This window comes from Prinia subflava (assembly GCF_021018805.1).
Source record: "Prinia subflava isolate CZ2003 ecotype Zambia chromosome W unlocalized genomic scaffold, Cam_Psub_1.2 scaffold_2cwr_NEW, whole genome shotgun sequence".
Taxonomy (NCBI): Eukaryota; Metazoa; Chordata; class Aves; order Passeriformes; family Cisticolidae; genus Prinia; species Prinia subflava.
In genome coordinates this window covers 1324888-1334744 of record NW_026960607.1, presented here as the reverse complement: position 1 = coordinate 1334744, position 9857 = coordinate 1324888, and the positions used below count along the sequence as shown (strand labels likewise).

The following is a 9857-nucleotide window of genomic DNA, read 5'->3' as shown; positions in this document are numbered from 1 at the left end:
GCCCATTGGGTTGCGACCAACGGCTGGTTTCTGGGTGCTTCTCACAGCAGGGACAGGTTGCTTGGACCCCCTTCCTGATCCTTCTTTCATTTTCTGCTGGGTTGTTTTCTCTGGACGGCTTGAGTTGCCTTTTTCGTCACAATAGGAGCTTTACTGGATCAATTTCTCCACTTCTATGCTTTTTGCACTCTATCTCCCCTGCCGGCCAAATTTCAGGTATTTGCCAGATTAACCCACTCTACTCCCAGCAGACCGTGAGTTCTAAGATTGTATGACCAAGGAGAAATACCTTCCTTCAGGTTACCCTTCCCTCTTTTGGTTCTCTTTTTCGAGTGGTTACAAAGTTTCTTTTGAGGCTCCTTTAGGCTGCTGCTTAATGTTCTTCAGGGCGGCTGCGTCCTTGATACAGCCGGGACATCAGATCTCTGGGGGAAGAGATGACGTTCCACTCGGGGTTTTCCCTCGGGGCTGGCTGTTAATTTCTTAGCTCTGGAGGCGTGTGCCCAATCTCTTTCAGCTGCTGTATCTGCAATTAAAGGACAAGAAAGGGTCCCTCCTAATGAGGGGTTAATGACACCGCTTTCCAAGCTCTTATTAGTATTTTATCTCCTGGTTGTATATCATGAATATACATCGAAATCTTGCAACTTTCTCAGATTGAATTTACCTAATACAAAATTCTAAACTAGCCCAATACTTACAGGAATATTGTACAGAGAGAATCTCTGTCATGTCCAGAAAATCTGAATATTAGAACAAGTTATCTAATAGTACATTCACACCTTTACTATAAAAACAATTTTGTCCCTGGATCACTATGATTCTCACCTCACTGTTTACCCAATGTACTATACAATCTAGAATTTTTCTCTTTTTTGTACTGTTACAGGAAAAATTAAAATTAACAGAAAGAGGATTTTACTTCTTATTAAACGAAGTTTATACTGAAACATACAAACAATTCTTTTTACATCCTACCAATACTTCTGACAATGTCCACTGGATATATAGCGAGCAAACAATAAACACTAAGACTACTCCAAATCCCATAGTATTAACACAGGTTTTAGCTTTTTAAAGAAAAATTCAGTTTAAAAAAAATCATAGATGAGCACAAACAATTTGGGCTTATTTCAGGGATCAAACTCAGCACATTCAGAGTGATTTGGCATACAGACAAACATTCATAAAACCTAGTATCCTACAATGCTCTGTGACAACAGCAGTTTCTAGGACAATCAGCTGTTAAGGTTACACACATCTTCACTCAGTTTCTACAGTTTCAGTGTAATGAGTCTGCACTACTGCTAATTAACTGAACTACAAATTTATATTCCAGACCCCTACTCAGCACATTTTCAGATACACACAGCCAAAAGAAGGACGCAACTTGAGTGAGACAATGGGACCACCTTGTCCCTATTTTCGATGTGCACCCTGCCATGGCCATTCTCACTCAGCCTCTAAGAAGCATCTGCCTTCACAACTGCTTCTCACCCTTGCTTCAGCCACCCCTAATGATCAGCAAAATTAACACAATTCCAGAAGCACTATCGGACCTTTCAGCTCTGCTGTTAGCTTGATGGCGACACTTCTGGTTTTGGTTTGTAATTCTACTGCCTCGTAGCAATTGTGACTACACTCCTCAGATTCTCTCCAGGACCGAAACTGGGCGGGGTTTCAAGCAGCAGCAGTACGGAGTTCTAACTCCGGGGAATTTACCAGAATTGCCTCATATTTCAATAGCCGGGATTCAGTAAGCCATTTAAAACATACCTCACCGGTTTCCTGGCTCCCGCCCACTCCTGTGTAAGAACTCCATACGCCGTGTGATTGCTAACATCCACGAAAAGCTGGAACTCCCGGTTAATATACCGGGGCAGTTCCCGTCAACTACTCGTGCAGATCCGTCTACAAACTATTTCTCACAGACAGGATCAGCTGCAGACCCCTATTTCAGCGTGGCAAGATACAATCTTGCAGCAGTAGCTGAAGTGACTTCTTCACTTCATCAGAGAGCTAATTCAAACAATCAGTGAGCAGTAAGCAAAATTTGTACAAATTAAGAGAAAAACTTAAGACCTCACCCATAATCCTGGGGGAGTATTTTAACAAGACAGAAAAAAACAAAGCACACTAAATAGAAGAAACTATTACAAAGAGCAGAACTTACTCTGTAATAAACCATACATTACTTAAATTCGGAACTTAAAACTCAGAAAAGTTTTCCAAAGCCAGGAGTCACTGTAAACATCAGGCCTCGGTAATCAGACAGCTTTATCTAGTACAATTATCAGAACATTAACACTACTGCTTTTTTACTTCAGTCCAAAAAACTTCACAAACTTAGCCTTTCTTAACAAACAAACTCGAGATAACTTGTGCCTAATTCCCAAAGTAAAGCTCTTGTATTTGCTATCTATTCTTGCGTATTATTAAACTTAGATACACAAGCAAACACCGACTAAACTTAACACCGGTGACAAAATGCTGCCTCTCATACTTCACTTACTCTCCACCCTTGAAAACACTGGCACCAGGGCAACCTCAAGGTTCACATCCTCCAAATTGAGGAGCAAGTAAGAAGACATAATATCAAAGGGACAACACAAACCATCTCCTTCTAAGGAGTCAATAATTAAAATTAAGAATCCCGGTTCTCAACTAGATAAAATACATACAGAATAGGAACTGCAAAGAATAAAGAAAAATCCTGTAACTACTAACACAGAGAATTATACCACTTTCCCAACTTAATACTAGAATCTTGACTCCAATTACCATTCTAACACAGAAAGATTTAGTTTCTTGCCTCTCAACAGCCACTTTAATTTTGGCTTCACCGGCTACATGCTTCAACTTTTTGAAAGAAAAACTGAAACACACAAAACTCTTGCAGTACACTGTCTGCCAACACCAATGCCATATTCTTGCTCAAGCTAACAATCTGAATTTAAAATGTAGCAATTGTTTTAAACATAGACGAGCTACATCTACTATACTATCAACCTTTTGATCTGCACAAAATCTTCACATGCAGCAGACAGACAACTAAAAGGAAGATATATTTTCAGCTTTTCAAGAACAAACACCTAGGTATTTCTTACGCATAAGTATAGCTCTCATTCTTGGTCTCTTCTCTCAATACTTTTATCTATTTTTGCTTCTTATTTCGCCTTACAGGGCGGTTTTCTGCCCCGGGCAGCTTTGTTTAATCACTTTAAAGCTGCCGCTTCCCTTCGTCTCCCGGCAACCATGGACTGACTCGCCTTGCCGCTTGCGGGAAGGGGCGGGTTTCGTTCCATTCCCACGTTAGTGAAAAGAAGAAAAAAAACAACTCCGCCGATCTCGTCCAGGAGGAAAAAAAAACTCTTAAAGCAAAATACACAACTCTAGGGAGTCTCCAAAATGTATTCAGCCTGAAGTAAAAGATCTACCACCACCAAGGAAAAGAGTAGGCAAGATTCCTTTTAATCTTTTTTCTATCTTTTTCTCCTTTTGCAGACTCACGTGAATTCTCGCATTTCTAATTTGCACGCTTCTCAACACCACCAGTTATTCTCTAATGCATTCTAATTCACCTTTGGTAATTTCTGTTTTGCTCTACTGTCAAATTTCTTACGGGAATGCTTCTTTTCCCCCATTTTTCCTCCCGGGCCATTCTTGCTCTCACACCAACTGTCCCACCCCGAATCCCTCCCGGGCTCTTCAAGATCTCTTTCGGGGGTCCTGGTTTTAGCCAGGGCTCTAACTGGTGTATACCTGTCTGGTTTATTCTTCTACCCTTCGTTTTCCTTACCCTTCTTCTCTTTTTCTCCATATTTTAGCGTCGGTGGCCGAGGTGCGGGGTCAGGACCAGAAACGGGGGCAGGATTCCCTCTCGGGAATCTCCTTGAACGGGAGGGAGGTTTCTGGAGTGGCCGCTGAGCTCGGGGCTCCGCATGGGTCTCGGATGGCAGTGCTAACTCTGCCCCTGAGAAGGCCGGGGAGGAGGAAGTGGTAGGGGTAGGGGCTGGCAGGACGGGGGCCACCGAGCCGTGAGAGAAGTTTATCCCGTAGTCCAGTTCATTCCGTGTTTCTCTTAAGGAATCTTCCCGATCTCTGCTGAGATCTGATCCCATACTCCCCGTGGCACAGAAGTTATGGGATACCAAAAATTAAATTCCGAGTTTCCAAACTCGATGCCGTTAACTTAATGATCCAACGGATGACCGTTCCGTGGATGTTCGGTTAACAGCGGGGCTCTGTAACCGCCACCGAAAAAATTAAGCGACCCCCCTGGTCGCGGTCAAGAAGGCTTACTCGTCCCCGAACTCAAAAAGGGACGTCCTCTTTCCTTCAGGACTTCCTGGTGACCTCCCCCACCCCGTCGGGTAGCACTCACACACGAAGTGAAATATCACGCATTCCAATCGCTTCTCTGTCGGTCGGCCGTGTCCTTCGCGGGAGCAGCGGAAACGCGACCTTAAGGTCTGCTCTCGCTTCGTGATAAATCACGTCTCATTCACACACACACTCACGCACACATACACGTTCTCAAGCACTTGGTCACCTCCACTCAACCACGCTATACTTACGGTCTTTTTCTTGCGTGGATTCTTCGTGCACTTAGACTTTTACGAGTGAAACAATACCGCGGTTCCAGGGGAAAACCCCTGCTGAGTTCCCGAGCCCCCCCAAGCTAGCTTGTCCTAATGCCTAATCCCTTTGCTGTTGTGGGTTCTGGGTTCGTAAAGCCAGTTCGTTCTTCCGGACTTACCCGCTCTGCCAGGCCGCTTTTTACGGCGGGGCGCCCCCCGGTCAGAAGCAGGGATCCGTAGAATATTCAAAACTGGCCCCACGTTGGGCGCCAAAATTGTTATAAACGCCAGGACAAATTTATTGCCAAATTCAATAGTTTGGTTTATTAACATCTAAATCACAAAATTTAGAATCAAATTATAACAATTTCAAACAATAAAAACAAAACAATACGAACCCCACAAACAGCAAACTTACTTGACCGAAGTTCTCCCGGGAAAAGTAGAGCCAAGGGTGACCCCAGAGACACAGGACCTGGCAGCCTTGTCTCTAGCTGGGTTCACAAATTTGCCCACCTAAAGGCCCAACTTAAATACCCTTAACTTTCCTTTCGGCAATCTTCCTCCCATTGTTTCTCTAATCATTGGCCATTAACTTTATTTACATTAAATCTCGAAAGGGTCCCCAGGCATATTCAAATGCTAATGTCCAGAGTTAGTCCTTGCTTTGAGTAGGTGTGTGATGACCGGTGTGAGTCCTTGCCGGCACGTCTTTGCTGGCACGTAGCGTTTGACTGTTGCAAATCCCAATGAGTTTTTCTGCACGTAGGCAGGGGCAAGTCCTCAGGCCTCGTGTTCTCACCTTCTATTTTTGGAACCCGGAAGATCAGGGAGGTGCTTTACAGAAATTCGTGAGTTGAGCAGACCCACACATACCTTCATACAATATATATCACAGTTCCCAATCTATAATTATTTATAAAACATGAATTAAATAACCATATTTCCCACACTCTGGAGATGACCAACGTGAAGTCCATGGTTTGCCACATATATGCAAGTGAATTCTGAAGTTTTGCTTCCTGCCAAGGGCAGAGAGTGGATCTTGTCAACTGCACTGCTAACCCACTGAGAGGTTAGCATAGCTTTAAACCATGAGTCATTTTTGTGGTGTGATTTTTGACAGTAAGCTTTGTGCTGGAGAGAGATTCAGTTTTTAAGGTCATTTCAGTAAAATCTCTAGAAGCATGGCACATATTTCCCCCCATTATAATTTTTTCTTCATGTTTTAAGCTTGCTTTAAGCAATCCTTTTCACACCTAATGGTAGTTTGGTTTTTTTAAAAACATTATATTGCACTTATATTGCACTGTGTCCCCCAAATAATTCTACACTGTTTGGTAATACTTTACTGGTAATATCTCCCATTATCCATGGCTCTGAAATAATTTGCTAATTACTTTAAATTTTGTCTTGTATGTACATTTATATATGCATCTTCTTTTTGTCACTAATTATTAGCATATATGATAGTCAGTCTTTCAACTATTCCCTCATTTTCAGTATGTTTATGAAAATATCAGTCTTTTAGTTCCCTTATGTGAGGCTGAGTTAAACTGTGATGCTTTAGGAAGACTTGAGTTTGCATGTACTTCACTACTGCAAAATGGTGTGTTCAATTTGTCAAAAAGAACTTTAGCTTCCAGAGTGATTTTTTTTTTTACCAGTGAGTTTTACTAACTATTGCATGATTTTTATTTGTGATGATATTGAATTATGGCTTGAAAAATACTAAAGTTATTAGTGTATGTTCTATACTTTTTTTTTCATCCCCTCCTAATTTGGAGTAACTGTGTTTCTTTGATCCTTTTCCTTTCTGAGGGGTAGTTCTTATCATTCTTGATTCAACTTCAGGCTATGAACTTCAGTGAAGTCAGTAAATAATGACTTCAGAATCAGTTGAACTTAAATCATGTGGTCTTTATTGTCAGGAAACATGCAAGTGAATTATGGCAACATCCAATTAACACAGCCTTTTGCAGGTTTAATGAGAAATTATAAATTTAAAACCTTTTTTCACACTTTCAAAGTATGTCAAGCTACAACTAAAAGAGCTAATGAGAGATTGTTGCTCCATTGATTCATAATAAATTATTTTAAATATATTTTGACTGGGATAGGAGGCATCATCTTTGGAGATACTCATAGGTAAGTTATTTGAAAAGGTGTTTCATCACAGAATCCAATAAAAAATTAATTCCTACAGCATATGGAATTACATGGTTAGATGGGTCATACTGTTCTCTTATTTGGTATTTTGGGGCCTGTTTAGTTAGTACAGCCTATACCACTGACATGTGTCTTTCCTTGATTTCCAGTTGACATTATCTATTAATAACTCTGAGAAAAGGTGTTCCTGGTTTTGTAGCAGCAAAATAGATTTTGCAAAGCAATTAATTATGATTTTAATTAGCAAGTATTGCCTCTGCTTAGTAAAGGTAAGAGGTTTTATGGTTTTGGGGGGGGGTGTTTTTTTTAAGGCAGAAAAGTTTAAAATTATTCAAAAATAACTACAGTTATTGAATATAGTACATTTGATTATTTTGATTCCACTTTGAGTAGACAAACTGTTTGTGACTGGAGTTTGATAGGATGCTTTTTGGTTTCCTTGAACTTTTCCAATCAACAGCAGCAGAACTAATTTTTATTGTTCTATATGTTGTCTTTCTAGTGAAAGCATTTCTGCTTTGTGCTCCTTATGTTTTGCTTGGATCCTTCTATAAAGCCAGTTATTTCTCACAATAAGGTACAACAAATGTAGGAGCAGGTTGGTCCATCTCCTAATGACAAATAGAGAAAAACCTATTTACAGGATAGATTCAATCTTTACATACTTTCAGTGAGTTCTGTAGAGCCTAATTACCTTATTCCTTAGTATGATTTTATTAGCTCTATGTGTTATGTTTGTGACTTGCATTGATATAAATAATACCAGAGTTAAGGTCATCAGACTTTCTAAGAATACCTCTGGGATGCTGAATTGAGGAATTTTTCACTCATTGAGTATCTTCCATCAAATAAAGAAACTAATCCAAAGATTTTTTAAAAAATGAAACCCAAAACTGAAAACAATTGTTTGCCTTAAATAGTGTTTCTGTGTCTTCTTTTGAAACAAAAGTTCATGCATAATGTGTATGTTGATTATAGTTGTGGTTATGATCATCCTTATGATTATGTTTCATAATTTATTTATTCCTTGTGTATCTCAAGAGAATGGTGTGAAATGAAGTTGATTAAAGCTTGAAAAACACAGAATTTTTTGTTTGAAGGCTGGAAGTATGGAGGATATTGTGAAGATTCACCTAGTTGTAATTTCCATGTTTGAATACTAACAGCTTTAACGAAATATAACAAAAAAATAACTATCTTATCTTGGGGAATGAAAATGAAAAGGAGTGGTGGGTTTAACCGCTATAGAAGTCCCTAGAAGCCCTTTGAAAACTCCTCATGAAAGGTGTTTTCCACCTGTAGGAGAAGCTTGTGAGACCTTAATGGAATGCTGGAGATATACACCTTGAATGTAAGCTCATAGACGATGGCCCTTTGTTTCAAGGGGAATGCTTAGAAAGCATTCATGAGTATGAGGTGGAAAAATTATTATTCCACTCTGTATAAGTATGAGATCATTGTACTCTATCCAGTTATTTCCACTCTACTCCATATCACTGATGTTCCTAGGGAGACGCACATCAGTCATCTAGAAACTGCAAAGCAGGATCCTTTCCTTCTAAAATATTCTAGCACTTCTTTCAGTGGACTTCTTGTAAGTGGAGTTCTTGACATAAGTAAGCCTCCCAAATCATATGAATTTACATAGTTACTGTTTTTAAATCTGAACTTTTGTGTATTTGATGCCATTTGAGGGACCACCTGCAAACCATTTATCATGACCCCAGGGATTCTTATACTTCAAGCTTCATGGTTTGAGACACTCTTTTCCTCATTATTTTAATGGGAAACATTCATTGCACACACTAGCAGCTCTCTTATTTATTCTCTTAGTTATCTCATGTATACATAGTTGAAGTTGAGTAAAAAGAAAATAGGTGAGCATTAATTAACTTCATTTTTTGCAATCCTATTTGCAAAAATAAAATATCTTTTTCTTTCCCTTCATTTCCTATGAAATGTTTGAACAAATAACTGATAACCTTACCTGTTAAGAATTGTGAAGCTAGACTTGAAGAAGGAAGCATTTCGTTTACTCATGCATATTTTGTTCATTGAAACTTTGCTAAACTATAGAAAGTGCTTGAACTTCTTTAAATAAAATTTTTCTTGTGTGTGATTAAGATATTGAAAAAAAATTCAAAATACATCAAAGCCTTTTGTTTATCTACAATAACCCAACATAATAGTACTAATGTTTTTTTTCAAAACAGTTTGGGTTTCTTTAGTTCTCTTCGCCTTTTAAATATGTTTTTCACAAATGTTATATTTAAATTATTTTTCTGTGAATTTTGGCATTCTGGTACAGTCTTCCTGTGCTAACACACAGTCAACAGTTTACACAAATTTACTTTTATAGTTCTACACTTTTGCAGAAATTGTTTCTTCTACGATATGAGTTAATTTCCTTAGGAAGTACCATAAGGCCTCATATCCTTTTAAGGGAGAAGACCACTTTATTGTTTCTGCTTTTTATTACTGTGCTTAATCCAAAATTTAAGACTAAAGCTCATATTGTATCATTGATTGCAAAGCTAATAGCTTTGCTGAAATCACTATCACTGAGTAGCTAAAACTCTGATCCATGGATCACTTGGATAATTAAGACTTTGAATTGAGAATAGAAAAGCATTGAGAATCCATGGAAAGACTGACAGAGAATAATGGAAAGACTGGCACTTGAGGAATACACTTGCTGTCACTTATCTCAGTGACGTAGCAGGCAGCTGGATGAAATGCAGACAGAGGAACCTGACTACTATTTTCACAATATGTCCCTAAATAAAGTGAGCTATAGCAATGCTGGCTGAATAGGGTGATTGTACGGTTCATTGTGGTGATCTTAGTGGGATAGAATGCATGAAAGACATTGGGGAGCTGCTGTAACAGATTTATTTTATCAATACTTGAAAGTCTGCTTTGCCTTAGCAATTAGTTTGAGCAGAACTGACCTGAAGAGTGAAGACTGGGAGAACTGGATAAGGATGATGCTCAAATAGTTAATCAGGGGATTTTTTATTTCTCTTTGCCCACTGTCTCCTCATTTTTCACCTGCTTTAGTCAAAGTTGAGTGTATTTCATCTAGCAATAGTGTTCTTCAACTTTGTA

At 39.1% G+C, this 9857-nt stretch overlaps 1 long non-coding RNA gene across 1 annotated transcript; it reads right to left on the bottom strand.

Annotated features, from left to right (window-relative positions):
• Nucleotides 1-311: 311 nt before the first annotated feature.
• Nucleotides 312-3206, bottom strand: LOC134564966 (uncharacterized). Its single transcript, XR_010083723.1, has 2 exons — nucleotides 3108-3206; nucleotides 312-526 (listed from the first exon to the last, which is right to left on the bottom strand). It is a non-coding gene; the product is annotated as an uncharacterized LOC134564966 (long non-coding RNA).
• Between the last annotated feature and the right edge of the window lie 6651 nt (nucleotides 3207-9857).